This window comes from Crocodylus siamensis, chromosome 1 (genome assembly GCF_052110815.1).
Source record: "Crocodylus siamensis isolate JL-2025a chromosome 1, ASM5211081v1, whole genome shotgun sequence".
NCBI lineage: Eukaryota > Metazoa > Chordata > Crocodylia > Crocodylidae > Crocodylus > Crocodylus siamensis.
Genome location: NC_143395.1, coordinates 291239815 through 291262580, shown reverse-complemented (window position 1 = coordinate 291262580; position 22766 = coordinate 291239815).

Sequence of the window (22766 nt, the reverse complement as noted above, 5' to 3'; positions counted from 1 at the left end):
GGCTGAAGGCTAAAGCTCTCTCAAGTGGCCACAGCGGCACATGGCAGGCTGTTCTGACCTGGGATTAAATTTAGTCCCAGGTTGCCTGCATGTGTAGACACCAGCCTATTCCTGTTTACTGCAAAGTAAGTTACAGTTTATGGGCATGTCTACATGTACATATAAATTGGCTTAAATATACTGTGCAGTAATTTAGTGCATAGTAAATTTAAGCTGCAGTGCATGTACATGTAGACACACCTATAAACTATCAGGAAGGATATTTATTTATCTTGCTTTCTTAAGGAGCTTCTTGCAGGCTTTTATTTGTTCTCAGCTACAGATTTTTAGTAGTAAGCTAACAAAAAGCTGGAAAGGTGACATGGCAGTTGGACATGGTATATATGCAACATGGAAAATGTCACCTGTACATGGCACTGTTCTATTTAGTCACATTTTCAAAAACCCTGCTGAAGTCACTGAGACATTTGAGTATGCTAGTATGGAGGGGCATTCAGAAAACAAACAAACAAACAAACAGACTTTTAATCTAAATTCAAGCATTGTGTCTAAGTTTTCACATCACATGAGTATAGGAAGAGTAACAAAATAAACAGAAATGCACAGAAGGTCTATATCCATTCTCCAAATTAAATATCTAGAATTCAGAAACAATCTAAAGATATTGATCTTATCTTTAACTCTATTGGAACTCAAGGGAATATTTCCAGTTGTTAAATTAGGTGCCAGTTTAGGATTTTGGTGGAATTAAAGGGGCTAAGTCAGAAGAAGAGATTCAGGAAACCTACACCACGAGCCCTCACACACTTACATCCTTAAACTCCTAAAATTAGATTTATAAGCATGCACAGAATATGCTATCTGAAAAACTGGATGCCAAGCTCCAATTTAAGATTTGTAATCTAGAATGGAGCTGGAGAAACACTTAAACTCTGCCACAAACAATTTTGCATTCATCCCAGAGCCAAACAGGCTACTTTCTTTCAAAAGGCAGGGGGGCTGTGGTGTTCCTTAATTGCCTAGTGGTTAGATCAGTCATTCAGGAAGTGGGGACTTTGGGTTTAGGCCCTTCTCTGACTGAGGGGGTTTTAATCAAGCTTCTAGAAGAATTATTTATTCTCTAGGCTATAGAATAATCTGGGAAAGACACTCTCCATCCTTTCTCCTGAAGCTGAGGCATTATGTAGAAAGTTATGCCACAGAGAGAGTTTGCAATGAGGAGAATGACTTGGTTGCCCAATGATGATGGCACTCCCATGGGAGGCAGGGGTGCTGGGTTCTGATTTGAGTTCCCAAAGCTTTTTATCCAATGATTGTCTAATGTAAAAATTACATATAATCCTGGAATAGTAGTGGTGGATGGTAGCTCCACCTAGACCAGTGGTGCCCAAACCATCCAGTTCCAGGGGCCAGATGAGTGGACTGGATTGGAATGCTGTGCAGGGCCAGGTAATGACTGGATCTGACATGTGGAGTTGGCTTGCAGACTGACCCCGCATCCTAGATCCAGTGCCGGACCAACTCCACATGGAGAGGTCCTTTGCAGGCCCATGTTATCTGGCTTGTGGGGCTCCACAGATCCAGAAATTTGGTGGTAGGTAAGTGGTGGCATTGTTAATTGCTGCAGCTCCCAGAGATGTGGCAGATAACAATCCCCCTGCTGACAAATTTCTGGATCCACGAGGAGCCCCATGGGCCAGGTGATATGGCTCTGTGGGTCAGATCTGGATCATGGGCCATAGGTTAAGCATCACTCAGACTCTTTTATGGGTTGGTAGTCAGGAAACTCTCCTGGGAATCTGAGCCTCCTCAGACTGCAGACAGCTTAAATTCCAAATATTCCACCTCCTGTGTGAATGAACTAAGCTATGATGCAAAATGTGGGAACCATCCTATCTTGGAAGAGGGCTCTGGATCCTGACTCCATATCAGGAACTGGTGTGGTCCCAGAGCTAGCTGACAATCAACTAATTGTCTGGCACCTGGCTTTCAAATTGGCAGTGCAGGGGGAGCCTGGGATCATGATCCTGGGCTCCCCCTGTGCTGCCCAATGGGCCATGATTGGAATGTGATCTTTGAACCCAAAACTGCATGTCGTCCCATGCATGTGTGGCATGGTAGTTGCCATAATTGTTGGGATTGGGGATCAGATGCCATCACTCCTTCAAATGAACTTCTGTCAGCAGCCTAGATCCTGAAAGTCCCTGTTCCCAAGCTCTGGAGACATCTGAAACCTAAAAATTCTTCTTCTGCTGAGACCCAGAAATACTTGTGACAGGGCTGAGCAGTTTAAGGCAGCTTATATATAAGCCTGATTGGGAACCAGGAACTAGGGGTATGCACAGGAGTTCAGGCAGCCCGTTGGGGAGGTTCTTTAACTATGGTGCTTTACACAAAGCACCATGAGTTGGAATACTATTGAACCCAATAGGCAATCGCCTGTTTGTTGTGGTGGGCTTGGAGCCTGCTTGCACTGGCCCAGGACAGCAGGCACGAGCACTCCAGTAGCCTCCTGGGAGGCTGCTGGACCACCTTCTCCCCAGCCCTGTTCCCCAACCCACCCCACCCCACCCCACCCTACCAGCTGGCAACTGTCAGTAGTGGTGCCTCCCAAGACCCCAGCAGAGGTAGTCAGGTTGGGCCCTGAGGCAAGACAGTTTCCAGCCTCAGCTCCAGGCAGGGCAGCCATGAGGCTGCAACTGTTAAGACACTTGCATGGTGGGGGATGGGGGGGAAGGTAGTCCCCCTGCTGAATGGGCTTAGCTCAGCTCCCCACAAGACCCAAACAGGGGTACTTGGGGGGCAGGGGGGGACACATGTGGCAGAGGGGGCTCTCTTCCTCCTCCCGGCTGTGCAGGGAGAAGTTGGAGATTTTTTGTCTCCTCTCTGTGACAGCACTGCAAAAGTTGCATGGGATATGGGCAGAATTGCCCAAAATTAACCCTTGCATATTCCATAAGAAGCCTGCTTTAGTGTGCCCCTGTCTGATACTATATCAGATGATGGTTACGTTTTCAGGTGATCAACATTTTTAAAAGCAGCTGTGAATGTTTGTTGTGTTACTTCAACAGAGCACTTTTAGGGATTTCATCACGTGAAAAATGTAATTTCTATCCACACCCTAGATATTCCTTTGCCTATCCCTGTCTCTGCTGAGAGGTTTGATCTAATAGATTTAACTCCAAACACAATTCAGCTATAGCCATAACTTTTTTTTTAAAGATAGGTGGAAGGGGCATCTCCTTTTAATATAATAGTTCTGTGACTAAAACAGTTTCCCAAAATGTGGGAGCTATTGGCTATAACCCTCTATTAGTGGAGTGGGGGAGATTAAAACCCACTGTTGGAGAGTGCTTTAACCATAAAACTATAGATTGTTCTAGGGTAAAGACAATCCTTTCTCCTCCTTTTGATACAGTTCTATTATGCAGAAAAGAAAGATTTACTCGGCCATAGAATGGGAACAAGACTAAGCCTGACTCTGTAGCCTAATGGCTACAAAACTCAGGTGGGAAAGGGAAGACTTGTGCTTCAGTTTTTGGGTGTCTATTCACATGCTCTGGGGTGGAGGAGGGGGGCGCGTTAATTCGAGTGGTTCTGTGAGCCGTTTTAATTAATGCATTGTCAGTGTCATGTGTTTCAGTGTCCTGTGCTTCAGAATGGTGGTGGTGCTTTAACTAAAGCGTGTTAGGTAAGCTTTAGTTAAAGTGCCCCTGCCACCATTTTGACATGTGAAGACACTGGATACACGTGACATAGAGGTGCTGGAGTGCGCTAATTGGCATGCTCCAGCAGACTTGCAGCAGACTTGATCAAGTTTACTCCAGTACATGCTAATTAGTACATGTTGGAGCAGAGGTCTGTCATGTGTGCAAGTGCCCTTTTTTCTTAGGATTCCTGAAGTATTTTATATTGGACAGTGATTGGATAAAATACATAAACAACCTTTGAAGAAAGGACTGGGACCCACATGAGTTCCAGTGGGCTAGTTTGACCTTTTCCTCTGGGCTAGGAGGTCATGCTGGTGTAAAGGTCTTTCTATTCTAAAAAGTGTTGTTTTTTTTATGTTCAGTGGAACAGTCAGAAAAAGAGGTAAAGGGTAGTTTCCAAACAACCTAGAGACTTGTGGTTACAACCGTCTCTTAACATAGAAGTTCCAGACTTGAGGCACCCCTGGGTAAACTTGAGGTGTTCCTCAGAAAATGCCAGCTCTTAATTTTAACTTTTTTTTTTTTACTACAGAAACGTTATAGAGCAGTTTTTCTGTTGCAAAAAACTCAGAAAGACTACAACTATGGATTTCCATTTGAAATCTCTGGGTTTATCTTATTAATCATGTTTGAAAACCTAACCGTGTTAACATGACATAGTACAATGTAATCCTGGTTGACAATCACTGTCCTAGAAGGTAGGAAGTATGAGGCTGAGAAGAGCATTAAAACCAGGTAACTTGCACCTTAGGTGGATACTTTAACTACTCGCACCTTAGGTGGATACTTTAACTACTAGTCCATTGAATAAAAGGTGGAAGGCACTTTCTCTTTTGAATGAATATGTCCTCTTTTGCATTATTTTTTAATGATTTCCATTCTGCACATATGTGTTAGGGGTGATTTGGGCATGCCTATTAGTTTGAGCCTCTGAGAGAAGGTAGGCAAAGTAATTCCTAGCTTGAGGATTCCAGTTGGCCTGAGGTGTGACACACATGCTGAGTTGCTCAGCCCTGACAAGATGGCTGCAGTTCTGGGCATGTAGAATAATTGACCTTTAGGTGGCTGGGAAATTTAGTGGTAGACACTTAGGTTCTTACCAACTTTAGGAACTCATGAGATTATGCAGGGGTTTGAGAATCACATTCTTAGGTTCAGGTGCCTACATTCTGCCTAAATTCTGCAGGTTTGCCTCTTTTTGGATCCAACCCCAGAATTAGACAGGACCCATTTACCTCCCTGATAAATGCTTTGCATTATCAGGTTGGGACCTGTATTAGGGAGGAATGAGGAAGGGCTCCAGTTGGGTTGGCCAGAGGCATTATGAATGTGCGGGTGAGGAATTACATCCAGCCACCCAAAGGAGAATGAACCAATCAGCAGTATCATCACTTGTCTGCAAGCAGATTGTGCTGTCTCTATCTGTAAGCATGCATTAATGTATGGCTGAGGGGTAACCACATTTCGGCCATCAAGGCTAGGGACAGAAATTACACATAGACCAGTATAAGTTATCAGAAACCAGTTCAAATCTGCAACACAGCATAAATTCAGTACACATAAACCACTTTCAAAATTGCTGAAACTAATTTAAGATAAACTTGGATGAATGTAGTAGTATCAGACTTAACTGATTTCGGTTAAATCGGTTTATTGAGCTTCTGTCCCAGATCCTTCCAGATTCAAGTTAACTCATAGTCCTTCAGCATCCCAGGATGTTTTATACCTCCCCTGCAAGACCCCCCCCCCCACTCAGGGTGGGTGAGCTAGTCCAAGCTGTTTGCTCGAGTCAACAGGGAGACATGTTCTATCACCCCTTGGCTTCTGGCCTGGGCCACTGCAGGCATGTGGCTGCATTCCCAGAATCAAAAATGAATGTCTGTTCACTTGCTTATTGGTTCAATGTATACAGCTTAGACTAAATTGCAAAGATAGTATTGATTTAGTCTCCAGCTTTCTGACTGTCTGTACTTAGCTCAAGAGATATTTTCAGCTCTGGCTAGTTTCACCACTATGTCTTCTGGAAGGACACATCAACCACTGCTGCTTCCTGTGTACAGAAGAAAGATGTGTTTTTTTTCAATTGTATCTAGCATTGCCGTACCTAGACATTTCCTAGCTATATTGGATATGCATAACAGGGTTCCTAGGGGATTTTAGTCTTCTGTTCTTCTCTCTTGCCTGATTATAGAGAGCTTGGCTCGTGTACATATTACATGAAGCTTGGCTCATGTATACATTACATGATCATCTTAGAAGTTGAAAGAATTAAAGTAGCCCTTTTATTCTGATAGTCTTTATGCATTCGCATGCTATTTTATCATAGGAACCCTTTCTCATTTAGTATATAGGCTGCACTGTGCAGCTTGGGGAATGAATTAGGGCTGTGTTGGCAATGAAGCTATTTCTATATGACCTGTATTTCATTTGTCCTAGAAATTTGTGAACGTGTTGAGGGTGGGACAGATGAAAGCTAGAAAAGAAAAGCTGGTTTTGTGTTTAAAGTACTTGACTAGTACTTAGAAGTCTATGTTTTTACCTTTTCTGTAGATTTTCCAGGTGATACAAATCATCTGAACCAAAACTTTGGCATGTGGCCACTAATTGTGCAGTTCTTATTTTCTGGATGCTCAATTTGAGACACCTGGAGTTTCATGTTCAGAAATACTCAGTTCTCACAACTTCAACCGAAATCAAGATAAACTGTGGTTGTTCCACATTCCTGGTAGTAAGGAAGTATGATTCAGAGGTATAGACACAAAATCTGGAATCTGGGGGTATCTGTATCCATGCCAGGAGGTTGCTCTGAAGCACTGTAATTACAACACATCAGAGTAGATTCGATTAATTGAGTCTACTGGAGCATGCTAATTAGCACACTTCATCCAGCCTCTGTATCTCATGTATCAGCATCCCCATGCTTCAAAATGGCGGTGTGTGTGTGTGTGTGTGTATAGTGGTGTTTCATTTTGATCGTGGAAAAGTGTGGATTTTGGATTACTTGTTTTTAACTGGAAAATTGGGTTGGGTTTTTTTATCTGAGAAATCCAGGATCCCTGTTTATTTCACAGGGGTAACAGGGCAAATAAGTTCATTAATATTTGTGATGACTTATGAGCAGCCTCTAAAAGCCCAGGAAGCAACTGTTAACTCTGTATTCAGTGCAATATTTGGTTGATGTGCTCTACTAAAGTACGAGGATACAGAGAAATATTGAACCACTGACTATACACTTAACACTGTGTATTGAAAGAGGATAGGTTCCTGCAGGAAAATGATTTTTTATGTAATTAAAGTCTGTACCATAATGTACATGCTCAAGGAGGCAAGATTAGGACTGTACAGACAGTTTTAACATTGTCTAATTTTTGAGTTGCTTATCTTTGTAACTATTAGGCTGTTTTTTAACATTGCTTTTATGTGGAATTTTCTATTTTTTATTAAGAAAAAGAGCAAAACAAATGCTGTTACTTATAATTTATAGAATCATCAGGCCTTGAATGCTGATATGTAAGTACTGCAACATACAGGTCATCACCTGAGCATGAAGCTACTTGTATTAGTGGCTAGAAGGAGAAGACTAAAGTGGGTAGAAACTCATGGATATAGTAGGGTAAATTTGCATAAGCAGCCCCATTTACAGACATTACAGCAAAAAACAAAGTATGACAAGCGACGTATGTAAAAGTTTGAGATTCAATTTTGCTGTTTTAAAGATCAAGTACACCTGATCAGGTATATCTCAGAAGTAATATGGGTTACAAGTGGTACAGAAGTATTAACACCAATTAGTAGAAAGAGTAAGTTTACAACTCAGGGTATTTTGGCTCCCAACCAAGGACAGAATCCCTTTTAACTTTATGTGCATGAATGGTAGTTACTCAGCTGCACAGTTCCATACATGTGTACCTAAATCCTGAAATTGTATTTGGACAAAAACCTGTGATTAGGGAGGTTAAGAAGGAGGGCCTTCCTGTCTTTTAGCCCAATAGTGGAGTAGTTACTAACTTAAGAAGCAGAGGACCCATAATAGCACCCCTTCCATCCCCCACCGAGAAGGGTATGACTATGAAACCTCTGATTTCCTAGAACAGTGCTGTAACCATCAGGCCACAGGTTAGGGATCCCCTCTTCAGTCCTCTTGAAGTTGACCTTAGGGGCAGCCAAGCAAGAGGGATATGTAGGACCGGAAGGATGGTTCCAAGCTCAATATATGTGGCTCAATGCAATGACTACCACTCTGGAAAGTGTGGGGAGGGAGCCTGGCTTCTAGCCTGGACCCTTGCTCCCAGCAGGTATGTAGCAGGAGCTTGGACACTCCAGTCACAGGGATTGAGGCTGGTGCCCCAAGGGTTGGTTCTGGATAAGACTTGAAGCTGTACCCTCCTGGGTCTGGTTAGTGTGGTAGGGCTACCTGTGGTGAGGTAGCCTCTGCAAAAAGGCACCTGTTGCCACCCCAGGGAAAGGTGAGTAGGGGTGCCTAAAAACCTTGGCTTTTCCCCGTTTGGTGGGGGGAAGGCTAGGGGAGCGCACTCTGACACAAAAGCCCCTGGAGGAGCCAAGGAGGGGACCAGAGGTGCAGAAGCCCAGAAAGGAGTTGAGTATGACACCAGTGGGGTCCAGGTGCCTGGAGTGGGGGTAGACTGTAAAGACCAAGGGGCTAAGTGAGGGACTAGGGAGTCTTAGTGTGGGACCTAAGGATCCAATAGCCTGGAGTGGGGCTGTGAGCATAGAGAGAGAACATCACTGAGTGATGACAGGGTCAGAAACGTTCCCAGTCCTCTCCACCTGTGTTATCCGATGGATACATGTGGTGGTTCAGCTTAAAGAGGAAGGGAAGGCACAGTAATACCTACGCTGACACTACTGTCGCATTGGCAGTAGGAGTGATGCTGGGGTGTATGCTGTTGCCTATAATGCTGAGGCAAAACTAGATTGCACTATGCAAAATACAATATGGAAATGGCATTTTTTGGAAGCCTGGTCAAACCTCAAGAGATTGACATGCCAACAAAAGGTACCTGCTGGGCTCTAACACTGCCTCCATCAAATTTCAAAGTCCATTTGCAATTTATAGAAGCAGTGGATGGAGCTCTTTGGATTAAATTGATAAGAAGTTCTAGGCAACTGTAAGAGCAGGGGTTTCTTCTGTTTCCCTAGTTTCTGAAAGTGAACAGACTGTCACAATTGAATGTAGGTCATATTATAGAGTAGTCTGACTTTGTTTCACAGGCAAACCTGCTTTACTAGTAATGTTTATTTTTCTTTCGTGTGCTTGTTTTAGGGCTTTGTGACCTGCTGTGCTCAAGAGAAGCCCAGATTGTCCACGTGGTGGTCAGAGATGTGTATTAATGTAGCTGGGTTCTTACATAATTGATGACTCTGAAAAACCCAACTTGAAGTTGCCTTGGGTTGGCAACAGAAGTATGATGGGAGCCCGTTGCAGGAAGGAATCCTTATCCTGTTTATGGGATGTCATGGTCTGCCTGGTTCATACTTTACCTACTGCAGTGGGGGCCAACCTTTTTAGGCAGGCATGCCATAAATTAACCCTACACCCTCTTTTAGTGCCACTTCAATTTCCTCCATTGCCCAATTTGCTGCTTTGCTTTCTGCTTCCTGTCCTATCTGCCACCGTGCTGCTTTCACCCTTGTTGATCTGCCACATGCCATACACACAAGCTACCCATGCCACTTTTGGCACACATGCTACAGATTGGCCACACCTGACCTACTGCATTGTTTTTTTTTGTCTTTAGACCTTTAGCTAATGAATTACAGGAACCCAGCTTGGAGCTGGTAAGTGCATAGATTAGTCTATAAAGATCCTTTTCTCAAAGGAAAAGTCTGTGTTTCCTTTAGCAAGTGGAAGGCAGGAAGCATCAATTTTCACTGTGGACCCTTGCTTCATCTTTATGATGTAATGCTAAGTTGAATGGTATTTTGAAGCTTCTCCCTGCTTTGGTGAACAGAGGGGCTGATAGAAAGGGAAAATGATGTCCTGCCTAGTTCTTCAATTCATGCTTTCTCTTATCTCTTTTATATGGCTGTGCTCTGATTCTTTCTCTACTGGATATGAGTAAATCCCAGTCAAGTTCCTTGTAACTGCAGGGCAGATAAAATCAGACCCCAGACTCTGGCACTTGATCCCAATCTAATTATTTTAGCTTTTCTTCCTTCTCGGTTACTCAAAATCCCTTTATTCTTCTAACCTCCGACACTACTCACATGTCTCCTCTGAATGTTTGCTCTTTCCAGTTCTCCTTCCTCACTATTTTTTCTTTTTGGCATTTTATATCTCAGATAAAACCAGATTGCCCGACTGTCATTGTGCTTCCTGATAAACCTAGATCTCTTCAGCCTTTGTAAGAGAAAGCTGAGAGGGGATTTGGTGGCCATCTACAAATTTGTTGGGGGGAGGAGGGGGCAGCAAGGAATAGGAGATACTCTGTTTATCAGGGTGCCCCTTGGAGTAACTAGAAACAACAGCCACAAACTGACAGAGAGAAGATCTAGACTAGACATTAGGAAGAACTTATTTATGGTAAGGGTTACCAGAATCTGCAATGGGCTTCCAAGGGAGGTGGTGCTGTCCCCTACCTTGGGGATCTCTACAAAGGGACTGGACAAACACCTGGCTGGGGTTGTCTGACCCCAGTGCTCTTTCCTGCCCAGGGCAGAACCTTGGATTCAATGATCTGCTGAGGTCCCTTCCAACACTGAAAATCTATGAAATATATGAAAATGTTATCAGGAGCATCAGCCTGATGGCCCAGGGTCTTATTTTCAAAGAGTGGCATATACAGTCCCATTTCTCACATAATTCTGCAGCTAAGGCATTATGCTAGCATGAAGTCTGCATTTGCCCAAGCTTTTCATGTGGAGTTATGATCTGTGGAGGTTACAGGTCTCACCTGGTGATACACCATCATGATCTGAGTGGTCCTTCTCTAAGATGATTGAGTGCTGCTTGATAGGACTTATAATCTATAGTAAGGTATTACTGTGTGCTCCATGAGGGGCTACAACTTCAATCAGCTCAAGTATTGAAGCTCAAATATTTTGGTGAAATTGTATGACATCACAGTTCTGTAATACACAGTGGCTGCCTGTTTATTTCTGGGTGGAGTTTTAGCCTATAAAAGTCTTTGGGCTTCAGGCCTGCCTGTATGAAAGATAACCTCTTGCTCTATGTTTTATTAGTCATTTGGTTACTTAAGCCAGAGCCCTTTGGTACATGAAGGAGGGGAGCTACTGTCCGCGTATTCTCTTTGGAATATACTTCTTGCATTTATCCAAAATAGTCTTAATCTGTTGTCCCTCAAGGCATGCTGCAAGGCACATCTATTTACCCAGGTTTGTAGGGAATGATTTGGCCTACTTTAGCTTCTGTATTGATTGTACCTTGAGTTAGTGCTGTTTAAAAATAATTTAATAGATTTAGGACATCCATAGCTCTTTAAAAAGATTTTGAGTGCCAGATCCTTTGCTTTAATTGAAGTTAAAGCAATTCCACGGATTTACATCAACTGAGAATCTGATCCTATTTGGGACTGGGTTGCAAGAACCAATTTATATCTTTCCTTTTTTGACTAACCCTAACGGGATTTTGTGCCTAGAGGGAACACATGTGGATTGCTTTGTGCATGTAGCTGCTGTGTTTGCACATAGGCAAACACAGCAGCTACACGCACAGAAGGGCTGTGGTTTCTATCCATCTCTGCCTTTTGGGATTCCATTTTGATGCTGCCTTTAATCATCTATGCTAAAGCAGCAACTTTGCACAAAATATAGTCAATACAAAAAGAAGAGAACCGCTGAAGCTTTGTTCTTGGCAAAAGCTAACAGCTTGAGGCAGGGACAAGTTGCACTGTGTAAACTTAGCAGACCTTATGAGGAGAGGCTGAGAGCCATTGGACTCTTCAGCCTGGAAAAACTCAGGCTCAGGAGTGACTTGCTGGCAGACTATAAGTATATAAAAGGTGTGTAGGAACTGGGAGAATGTCTGTTCACCAGGGCACTCCAAGGGAAGACAAAGTCCAATGGTCACAAACTCCTGGAGGACCATTTCAGGCTGGACATAAGGAAAAACTTCTTTATTGTCTGAGTTCCCAGGGCCTGGGGTAGATTCTCTCCAGAGGTGGTGCAAGCACCTACTCTGGACAATTTTTATAAACACTTGGATGCCTATCTTGCTGGGATCATTTGGCCGCAGCTGACTTCTTTCCCCTTGGGCAGGAGGCTGGACCCGATCATCTTGTGAGGTCCCTTCCAGCCCTAATGTCTACGAAATCTATGACATTTATTAAACTAACTCAATCAACAATGCATAAGCTTTTGTGAGCAACAGTTTGAGATGAGCCACGTGAGATGACATGCACTTTTCTCCTTTTTGGACAGCAAGATTTCTGCCATCATACCTCTGTCATCTTGAGGATGGCAGGATTTACTTGCTAAGTCCCTGGGACATTATGTTCTTCCATTGTGTCGATTATTCTACCTTCTTGGCTGTTTGGGCTTCTGAATCTGCACAGCTGTAGACATATGGGGCAAATCATAAGAGGTCTAGGATTTGTAAAATAAATAGACTTGAAGGAATTCGGGTTTTTTTAATTTAAAAAAATGTTCTTGATAATTTAAATTAATCATATCACAATCTTTTCCAAGTTTAGAAGACTCTTAAGAGACATTTCCTTTATGACAGTTGTACCTATACATAGTAAACAACTCTTCATTGGAGACCACAAAGAATTATAATTTTTCATATTACTTGAATACTTACATTTTCTGAAAATGCAGTCACCATAAGAAGACTGTGTAGTAAATATGGTGATTTATGCAAACTTGAGTGTAAATTTGATTCCTGCATCATGCAGCTATCAAATTTACCTGATTAGTGTACAGTAATGCACAGTATTACTGCATTACTGCACAGTAACGTATGTGTGGATACCTTACTGCACAGTAACACTGTGTATGTGGCCTGACTTGGGACTAACCTTATTCTCAAATCAGACCACATACACAGTGTTAATGCATTTTAACACCTAGACCTACTATGCAGTAAATTTTAAGCTGGTGTAAATGCATGTGTAGACATGCCCACTGTGTTTCAAATGGGAAATATGAATAGCCACTAAGTTAGAAAAGGACAGAGTATTTCAAATATTTATTAATGCACATAAGAAATATTGCAAGGCATGTTTAAAAGCACAGCTGTATTCAAATTGATGATCATAGATACATTTATATATTCACATAGATTATATACATTATATTACAGTAGGTGTTGGCAATTATTTTGGGCGGAGGGCCACTTATTGAGTTTAGCCAAGCCATCAAGGGCTACATGACAGGCAGCCAAGGGCAGATAAATATTAATTTTCTCAATTTTGTAGGGGCCCTGTGGGCCGGATAGAATGGCCTGGTGGGCTGCATCTGGCCCATGGGCTGCATTTTGCTTACCCCTGTATTACAGTATATACTTAAAGATTGCTGTTATTTCTATTAAATATTGCTTTGGAAAAAGCCTGTTAAATCATGGTTAAAAGGGATTGTTTCAGAAACACATCTCTTAGTGAGCAGTTTAACAAAAATAAAATAAAGTTTGAAATTCCTCAAGAGGACATAGGGTATTAACTTTTTTATGTCTGTCTTTTTTTGTTGTTGTTGTTTGCCATACATAGTGTCCGTAGCAGTATACTAGAAATTTCCAACTAAATGTCCTCAGGGGAAATGAGATATAACAGAATATTTTTAAAAACAGTGCTCAAATGCTTAGTAAAAATTCCAAACATTTGTGGTAGAGGGATATGGTTCTTATGGACATGTTACAGTATTTTTTTATTTTAGACTTTATTTTAATAATTTAAAATAGTTCTGTTTTTGTAGAGCAGTAAGTGTTGTCCATGACTGCTGCCCCTTTCTTACTTTATGTGTCCAAAACTGTTATTTTCTGATCCTCCTGTGATATGAACTGCTTCCAAAAGTTCAGTAAGAAACATGAGAACACACTTTACATCTCTGTTTACAGCAGCTATGGAGAATCCAGGCTGTGTGCTAATGATCTCAGCAGTGACTAATGAATATAGAAGGTCTCAAACAAGAAGGTGTTGAAAGAAATCAAAGAGCAGAAGTTAGAGACAGAAAGAGAATCTTCAAATACTAAATGAAAGCTGCAAGCATTAACAGATGACATCATCAGCATGGGTTTGTAGGGTTGAGGGGAAATTCACATCCATCCAGAAAACCAGTAAAAGCACATGTGCCACTTAAATCCCACTTATGCCTTAAGTGGATTCAGGCTCTGCACTGCCTACTGAAGAACTCGACTGTACCATACATATTGTGCTGTAGAAGTGCGAATTGTACCACAGAAGAATTAAACAAAGGAATGCATTTGGAAAATGAATGCAAACCTGGCTAAAGTGTGCACTGCAAATACAACGACAAAATGTAAGGGCTGGCTTCTGTTCCACTGAGTAGTTGCCTAAGTGAGATCTCCTTTCACCCTCCTCAAGTACCTGAAGAACAGATAACACAAACTTCATGGTACATTTTTGTGACTTAGTCCTAAGATTCGGATTGTTACAGATGTAGGTACATTAACCGTTTTTCGGAGCATTGAGCAGGGTGGAATAAGATCCGACTTAGATGACTAAGTCTATATAGGTACCAACTGGTGGAATAGGATTTTGCCCTAAGCCTATGACCAACTACTTCCTTTGAAAAAGCATATCTAGTCTAGATTCTTGATGTTAAACCCAAATTCAGGAACAGAGGGAGAATGAGGTTTCTGACCTGAGCTTTGGAAAAACTTTCCTGCCCTTTGCCATCCCATTGTAAAAACTCTCTTTAGTCTTATACTGTGTCCATGGGCAGGACAAGACTTTAGGACTTCAGTTAGTTTGTGAATTTGTAATGTCCTGACCAAAATTCAATGAAGTCAATAAAAAATTCCCTTTTCCTTTCTCAAATAATTTTACAAAGTAGATTTTTTAAACAACTTGTCAACATTGGGCTTGTTACCTTAAAGAGCTTTTCATTACTGTGATTCACACTCTGAAGTTCATTTCAGAGGGAGATTGGAAGTCACTGTGTCTGCTTTTGATGGTATGCATTTTATAGACACAATGTAAGAAAAAAAACCTCATAGTGAACATTCATTTATATTTGCGTGGTATCTTTGCTGAGTTGCAGGGAGGACACAACCTGACGTTATTAAAATCTTTATGTCTAGAACTGATTATATTTATCTCTTAAATTTAATATTTGAAAAAAATAAACATTATGGACAATTTTCCATTCTGATCTACACAGCAGCTCTCAACTCCAATAGTCTATTCTCCCTACATGAGTGGAACTCCCATTGATGTGTGGATCTGAGAGAAGAATTTTGCCCTAAGGGCTCAATTTTGCTCGAAGATTGACATATGCATATCATCAAAAAGAAAGAAAGAAAAGAAAGAATAATCTATGCATCTGAGGAACTATCAGCAGCTTCTATGTTTTTGCTCTTTTGAGATTTTTGCCATCTACAAAGATATGTGGTAGGGACACAGGATGTGGGTCTAATCCATCTGTGTTACTATGGCCTCTAACGTAGGCACGGTTGGAACAAGAGGGTGAGGTTGTTCATATTATCCTGATTGTTTGTGTTGTGTCATCTTGGATAGACGCATTTAATGAGCAGCCTCTAGTGTGTATCAGTTTCTGGAGTAGCTATTATTTTTATTCCTCTTCAGATGTATAGGCAATTGGGAACTGTCTGGCTATGTGTATGATTTTATACATACTTGAGTAATCTGAAAGACACAAATGCAAAATACCTCATTTGAGACACACACCTTAGAAGAATGAACAGATTACAATGGGTTCTGAAGATTTATATTTCCATCAGAGACATAATTTTACTTCAGTACCTTGATGGTGTTTAGCCCTTAGAACCTGATAATGCTAAAGTATCTGTAGTCAATATTATCTCTCTTTACAGAAGTGAAAACCAAGGCAGAAGTGTCAAATGAGTCTCCCAAAGGACTCAGTGTAAGAACACAAATATTCCTTGATCCCTGTCAAGGGACTTGCATACTTCTGTCTAAGGAATTTGGCAATTTTGAAGATAATTCTTACAATTTTCAAAATCTGAGGCTACCAGAACTACTTTATAGACTACTTGTAGTGAATATGATAGCTGAACTACAATATCACTTCATATTATGCTTAATGTGTGACTAATGAAAGCATGACCAATCATTTTAGTCTATCCATGGCAATCCTGTATGCTGAAAATTCATGTCTGAAGGTTTTACTTGAATAAAATACTGATTTTGTAAATAGTGTCTCAAGGCCAAAAGATCAGCATATCCATAGATGAAATGTGTTTTCCATCCCCAGAAATATCAGAAGCACCATGCCATACCAGGGTATGCATCATAGACACTTAAAAACCTTTCTGACACCAGGACATAGGATATCCTCAAAGTGAAAATCTTCCCTTCTTCAGTCCAGTAAGGATGCAGCCTCCACATTCCTGAATACAAATATGACAGATACTGGTATTAAAGAGCAAATTCCATTGTGAAAATATTTTATTAAAGTTATAGGAATGAATTTAATATAAAAAGAAGGGAAAATATTTAAAGCATAAGTTCAAAATCTCTAAAGCAACATAAACATGGTCTAAGAAACCCCTCCAGGCTAAAAAAAAGGAGCTTTCCTTACAATTTATGCGATATAGCTGATATTGTAGCAGGTTCTTCTACATAGCTTTTCATTAAAACTTGCTTTCCCTGACTTTAATTTTTCCATATGTCATAAAACAAAGGCTCAGGTACCAAAAAAGGTTAGGTTAGATATTAGGAAGAACTACTTCATGGTAAGGGTGGCCAGAGCCTGGGATAGGCTTCCCAGAGAGGTGGTGCTCTCACCTGCCCTAGAAATCTTTAAGAGGAGACTGGATAGGCACCTGGCTGGGGTCTTATGACCCCTGCCACCCTCAGTGCTCATTCCTGCCCATGGCAGGGGGTTGAACTAGATGATCTGTCTAGGTCCCTTCTGACCCATTGATTCTATGATTCTATGAAAAAATGTTTAAACCATTTGTGGATGAGAAGGGAGATCCATTCTCCCAGCTGCTGAAGAAGTTTTCAGGTCAGGGCATCAAGCACAGAGCAATGGCCTGTTTACTAACACAACCTATTGCTTTACAACCTACTTTAGGGCTAGATTATGTCTCTGGACTCTGTTGAAGGGGATATGAATGTACCCAATGTTGCAGTGGGAGCCCTTTTGGAAGAAATCTGGCTTTCTCAGGCAGAATTTCTTAATTCTGCCATCTACTCTTTTTTCACACTCATGTCCTAAGATGAAGTAGGTTATGGCCCCAACCTCATTCCAATGATCTATGTACCCTTTTTTTGCATTGCTTGGAGCCTTGGGCATAATGTGAGGAAAAATACCCTGAAAACAGAATAGAGGCCTTGAACTTTACTTTTTCAGTACTGTAGACTAGGGCTATGCGAAGCTTTGGTCACTGATTTGACTCAGAGGAGATTTGGCCTGATTCAGTGGCTGAATCTCTGAATCTGAATCAAATCAGGAGACCCATTAATCTCTCTGAATCGAATCAGAAGCATCCGATTCAATTTGAAGAGATTTGATTCAGACATAGACACAGCTTTATATGTTTTTTCTGCATACCTTGAGGCACGGCTCATGATTGCTGAGATGGTGGGCAGATGGAGCGTCCCACGGAGGTGCAGATGGATCCCCCACGTGCTCAGGGGTGGACCTGGAAGTGGACCAGAACTACTTCTGGTCCACTTCTGGGTCTGCCGTGGAGTGCACGGGGGACGCCTTCCCACCTTCCAGCTTGGCAATTGGTGCCTCCTGGGTCAGGGGGGTATCCGGGGTTCCCCCCATGGCCGATTGCTGAGCTGGGTGGGTGGGTCCCCTGTGTGCTCAGTGGTGGACCTGGAAGTGGACCGGAAGTACTTCTGGTCCACTTTCGGGTCCACTGCCGAGCACATGCGGGGGCCTCCCCACACTCCTGTGGGATGTTCCATCCACCCCACCATCTCAGCGTTCACGAGCTGCACCTGGTATCTCAATGTATGTAGAAAAAACATATAAAGCTGTGTCTATGGCTAAATCACTGATTCTGCAAATCAGAATCAAATCTTCAGGTTCGGCTGAATCCAACTGGGACAGTGATCTGAATCAGTGAATTGAATCACTGTTCCCTGAACTGGGCTGAATCCGAATTGAATACTGCCTGCTTCACACTTCCCTACTGTAGACAGAGTATTCCTTTGCTATATCATAGATTTTGAAATTAATTTGAGATTCACTTTAAATCATACCCTGATCACAGCCCAAGCTACTGCTTAATGACAAAGCACTTTTCTCTTGCTTAAGGACAATCTGTTTTCACAACTTTAAAGACAATAAAGCTTGCAATGTTGATGTCCATTTATCTTATTTACTAACATTAGATACAGTAATTCTATTTCTTCTTTCAGATCCCTTTTCAGTAAGCTTTCTTTTTACCCTTCTCTTTTGCTCTTTCTATCTTTTACTCTTTCTATCTTTCAGGGCTCAACCTTGTCAGAATTCTGGTTTATTCACATTTCACATTACTGGTCAAGATAATGCACTTAGGGTTATGAAATGTTGATGGATGGTCAAATTAAGCTATAATGCCACAGGCCTCCTAATCTATTGTATTTAATTAGAAACTCTTAGGAATTCACTCAATCCCTTGAATCTTTCCTTGAGTGAAAGTTAACAAGCAAGAGCATCTGTGGTAAGAATAGGGGGAACATTTTGGTGCTGATATGTATTTTTATCTTTTTTTTGGAAACAGTCTTCAGAGCACTGTATTGCAGAATATTGCATTACTGAATGAAAAGGATCAGAAAATCTAGCCTCATTATGTATTGCTATTTGGGTAGCCGAAAGTAATGATATGAAACTGTTGTGACCCCATTTGGTGTTCCAGTTGAATTCTCCATATGTACTATGTAGCTCAATGTCACCTCATTTTTTATGTCCAGCTCAGATGGTATATCTGACACTCTCCACCTGTCTACTTCATGCTTCTTTCTTGTTAGTATGAGTCCACAAACTTTTCAGATATTTTCCTGGTAGTCAATAAGGGAGTATAAATATTATCTTATGCTTCAGCTTCTCTTAGTGAATTCTATGGATTCAAGATTTTCATACAAATTTCTTGTTTTCATGCACACGCAATATTTTTTTACATGTTCCTTTAGAGATGAAAATTATCCTATGCAGTCTCATTTAAGCAGCAAATACTTTTTGGAAAGAAGACTAATATTTGGAAGATTGGTTTGATCATTTCGTGCAAGTATGTAAAAATAATAAACTTATCATCCTATAGAGATCACTTCATGAGAATTTCTTGTGAACTAGAATATGGTTGCATACATAGGCCAGCATATATACATACAGCAGCTGTATATTACTGTAGTAATTAATACTGACGTCAATACACAATACCACAAGAAGAAAAACCTGAGGCAAAAAAGCATGTGGAGCTGAAAGCTGGAGTTTGGCAAAACCAGGACTTGAAGTTGTGTGTTATGGCAAACAATACAGGGCTAGACTCTAAGACCAGAATATTGAAAAAGATGTAAAGAATGCAGTGGTTCATATCAATTTGCAAGAGTTTGTAAGCAGCAGCAGATTGTGCACAACATGAACAAAGTGTAGGAATAAATTAACAATGCAGTCTGCAATAGTGGAAAAGATTTGACCCATTGGGTCAAAACTATGTCAAGGATTAATTTAATCAAATGGGTTCACTAATTGGAGAGGTGGGAGGACCAACATGGAGTAAGAGTTTGAGGATGGGGAATTGACAGCCTTCCAAGAGGTAGGCACTCTCTTGGTGGAGTATAGAATAGTGCTGAAAAAGCCTAAGTAGCCTATAATTCACACCTCTAGGAAAGTTGTCTTCCCCATAATATAGAAGCTATAAGAAGAGTTGGACAGGCTTATTGCTCTGGCAATCATAGAGAAGGTAGAAGAGCCAGCAGAGTAGATTTACTCATTGATCATTATAAGAAAAAAATAGCATTTTTTGCTTCTGTATGGATCTGGAAGAATTGAATATGTAGAAAGAATATTTTCTACTACCTGCTAAGGGAGAAATTCTTGGGGAGATTGCTGATGCCATATATTATTCTAGTGGCAAGGGAAAATATGTAATTGCCATTGCTATTATTGTTTCTTCTCTGAGATACAAGGATTTCTTAGGGCGATATCTTTTATTGGACCAACTGCATAGATGGGATAAAGGTAAGGCAAGCTTTTGAATGCATTAGCAGGATTCTAGATTGGTGCACGTAGGTTGGAATATGGAGAATATGTTTTTGCACATTTAACAACCCCTTGATAAGACACTGTTTCTTCAGTCTGCCATTTGGACTGTGTTCAGCACCTAAGGTCCTTACCCAGAAAACATTAGTTTTTGATGGTATAGAGGATAAAAAAAGGTTTACATAGATGCCATTCCAATCTGGATTAATGTGCAAGAGAAGCATGATCAGAAACTCTGCATGGGTTTGGAAAAATAAAGAGCTGTGGAGCTGAAACTAAGTTGCACAAATGTAAATTCCATGCAATGGAAATAATTTTCCTGGGAGAGAAGTTACATAGCAAGGTACACATGTAGAGCATAACACAGCTGAAATCACAGATAAACTTGCTCCAGTAGACAAGAAATGCAACAATTACAAAGATTCTGTGGAATGGTGAATTATGCAAGAAAATTTGTGCTTAATGTAGCTCTTCAGCTGAGAGAACTACTGTGTCAAGGTGTATAATGAACATGAGATTCAAATATTAATAAAGAATTTAAGAAACTGAAGGAGTTAATTAAGGGAGTTTTTGTTTTAATGAAGTACTATGACAGTAAGAACACAATTAATTTGCTAATAAATACTTCTAAGAAGGGTATTTGTGGGTTGTCTTACACTGTATGGTCAGAAATGTAAAACAGTGTCTTATACATGCCAGATGGTAACAAATAACTAGCTACTAGCCATATAAATTTTGCTTAAGAAGGAGGCTTTGCCCTTAGCCCATGGATATAAAATATTTTAGGGGTTAATTATGGAAGGACTATGTTAGGTGAAACTGATAACAAATCACTTATTGTCATTGTTAAATGGGGTCTGCAAAAGACTTTATTTCCCTGGGAATGTAGAGGTATTTTTCTTCATCTATACATGTATGATTTACAAATTTAATACAAACCTGGGTGAGATTTCAGTCACATTTCATAAAGCATCTGGCAAAAGTGTAGTAGAATCATGTACAGAGCTAAATTATGTACATCATTGTTGTAAAAAACAAACTACTTGGTGTCAGATGAAATGTGGCATGTGATTGCCAGAGCTACTACTTAGGATGGGTCTCTTGAGAAAGTAATTGAAGCTATTGCCACAGAGTGGCTGGGACAGCATATTCTCAACTTCTATTGTGATTTTTAGGGGAGACCTGTTAGAATCAGATGGCGTTTTGTTTAAAGGCATAATACCTTTATGTGGCTTAGCCTTATCAGTGTCCCTTGGTCCCAACCCCCAGTTCCCACAGCCCTGTTGGTGCCCCTCACTCCTGACCTGCAGCCCCTGCCCCACACCCCCACCCTGCTGAAGGGAGCCCCCAACTGCCAGGGCTATGGGGCAAGGGACCCAGGCCTGCAGCTCCCTGCCCCCCACCCCCCAGCAGCACCCGAGCCCTAGCTGCTGCCTGTGGGAGGTGGAGGTTGCTGCAGCTGGAGTGGTGTGTGGAGCCCAGCTTCCCCTGCCTCACAGGTGCAAAGGCTGGAGTGGAGCCTGTGGGGCAGGGGCTGGTGGCTGCAGGCTCAGGGCTGTGAGCCCTGCTGCCCTCCTCCTGTGACCTCCATGGCCCACCAGGCAAGACTCAGCATGTCAGGGTAGAGTGGGGTGGGGAGCCTCTGTGCCCCCACCAGAATCCCCATGCCACCATGGCACCCTACGCCCTACTCACCCAGCAGCAGCGGTGGTGGTAGCACAGAGTTGTGCTCCCTGCTGCTGCTGGCCATGCAGGGAATGCCTTGCCATTGCGGCATGAGGCTCCTGGATGTGGCACCGAGCCTTCATGCCCTGCTCCGTGCTGCTGTATTGGGTCCCACCTGCTGGGCTGTGGAGGTCCCAGGGGGGACAGCAGCAGGATAGGGAGCACCAAGCCTGCAGTTGCCAGACCACATCTGCCTCCACCCCGACCCCATGCTCAAATCTGGGGGGCATGTGCCCCCCTCAGGAGTCTGTGCAGTGGTGGAGAGCCAGCCTACCCACCACCTGTACGATCAGCATCTTAAAAGGCAAGCCATATGAGGAAAGGCTGAGGGATCTGGGACTCTTCAGCCTGAGAAAAAGAAGGCTGAGAGCGGACCTGGTAGCAGCTTACAGCTACGCTAGGGGAGTACATCGAGAGCTTGGTGAGCTACTGTTCACCAGGACACCCAAGGGGAAAACCAGGAGTAATGGCCACAAACTCTTGGAAGACCGATTCAGGCTCAATATTAGGAAAAACTTATTCACAGTCAGGGTATCCAGCCTGTGGAACAAGTTCCCTCCAAAGTTGATGCAATTGCCTACTCTGGAAATCTTCAAGAGGAGACTAGACAGTCACCTGCTGGGGTCACCTGATGCCTAGTTATCTTTTCTGCTTGGTGCAGGGAGCTGGACTCTTCTGAGGTCCCTTTCTGCCTTACAATCTATGAATTTATGAAACCTCCAGGATGAGCCACCCATGGTTCTGTCCCACTCCCACCCCGGCCCTGGGCCCCAAGCCCCCAGCCCCAGCCCTGCCCAACTCCCTCCTTCTCTCCCTTACTCACAATGGAGGCCTCAATTCCCTCCCTCCCTCCCAGACTTACCTTCGGGGAGCTGCAGGAGCTGCTCTCTATGCTGTCTGGTTTCTACATGCATGTGCGTGAATGCACATGCATGTGGCACCCCTGCCTGATTGCCCTCCTCCTGCTCCCCCTGTCAGCCTTCAAGGTGA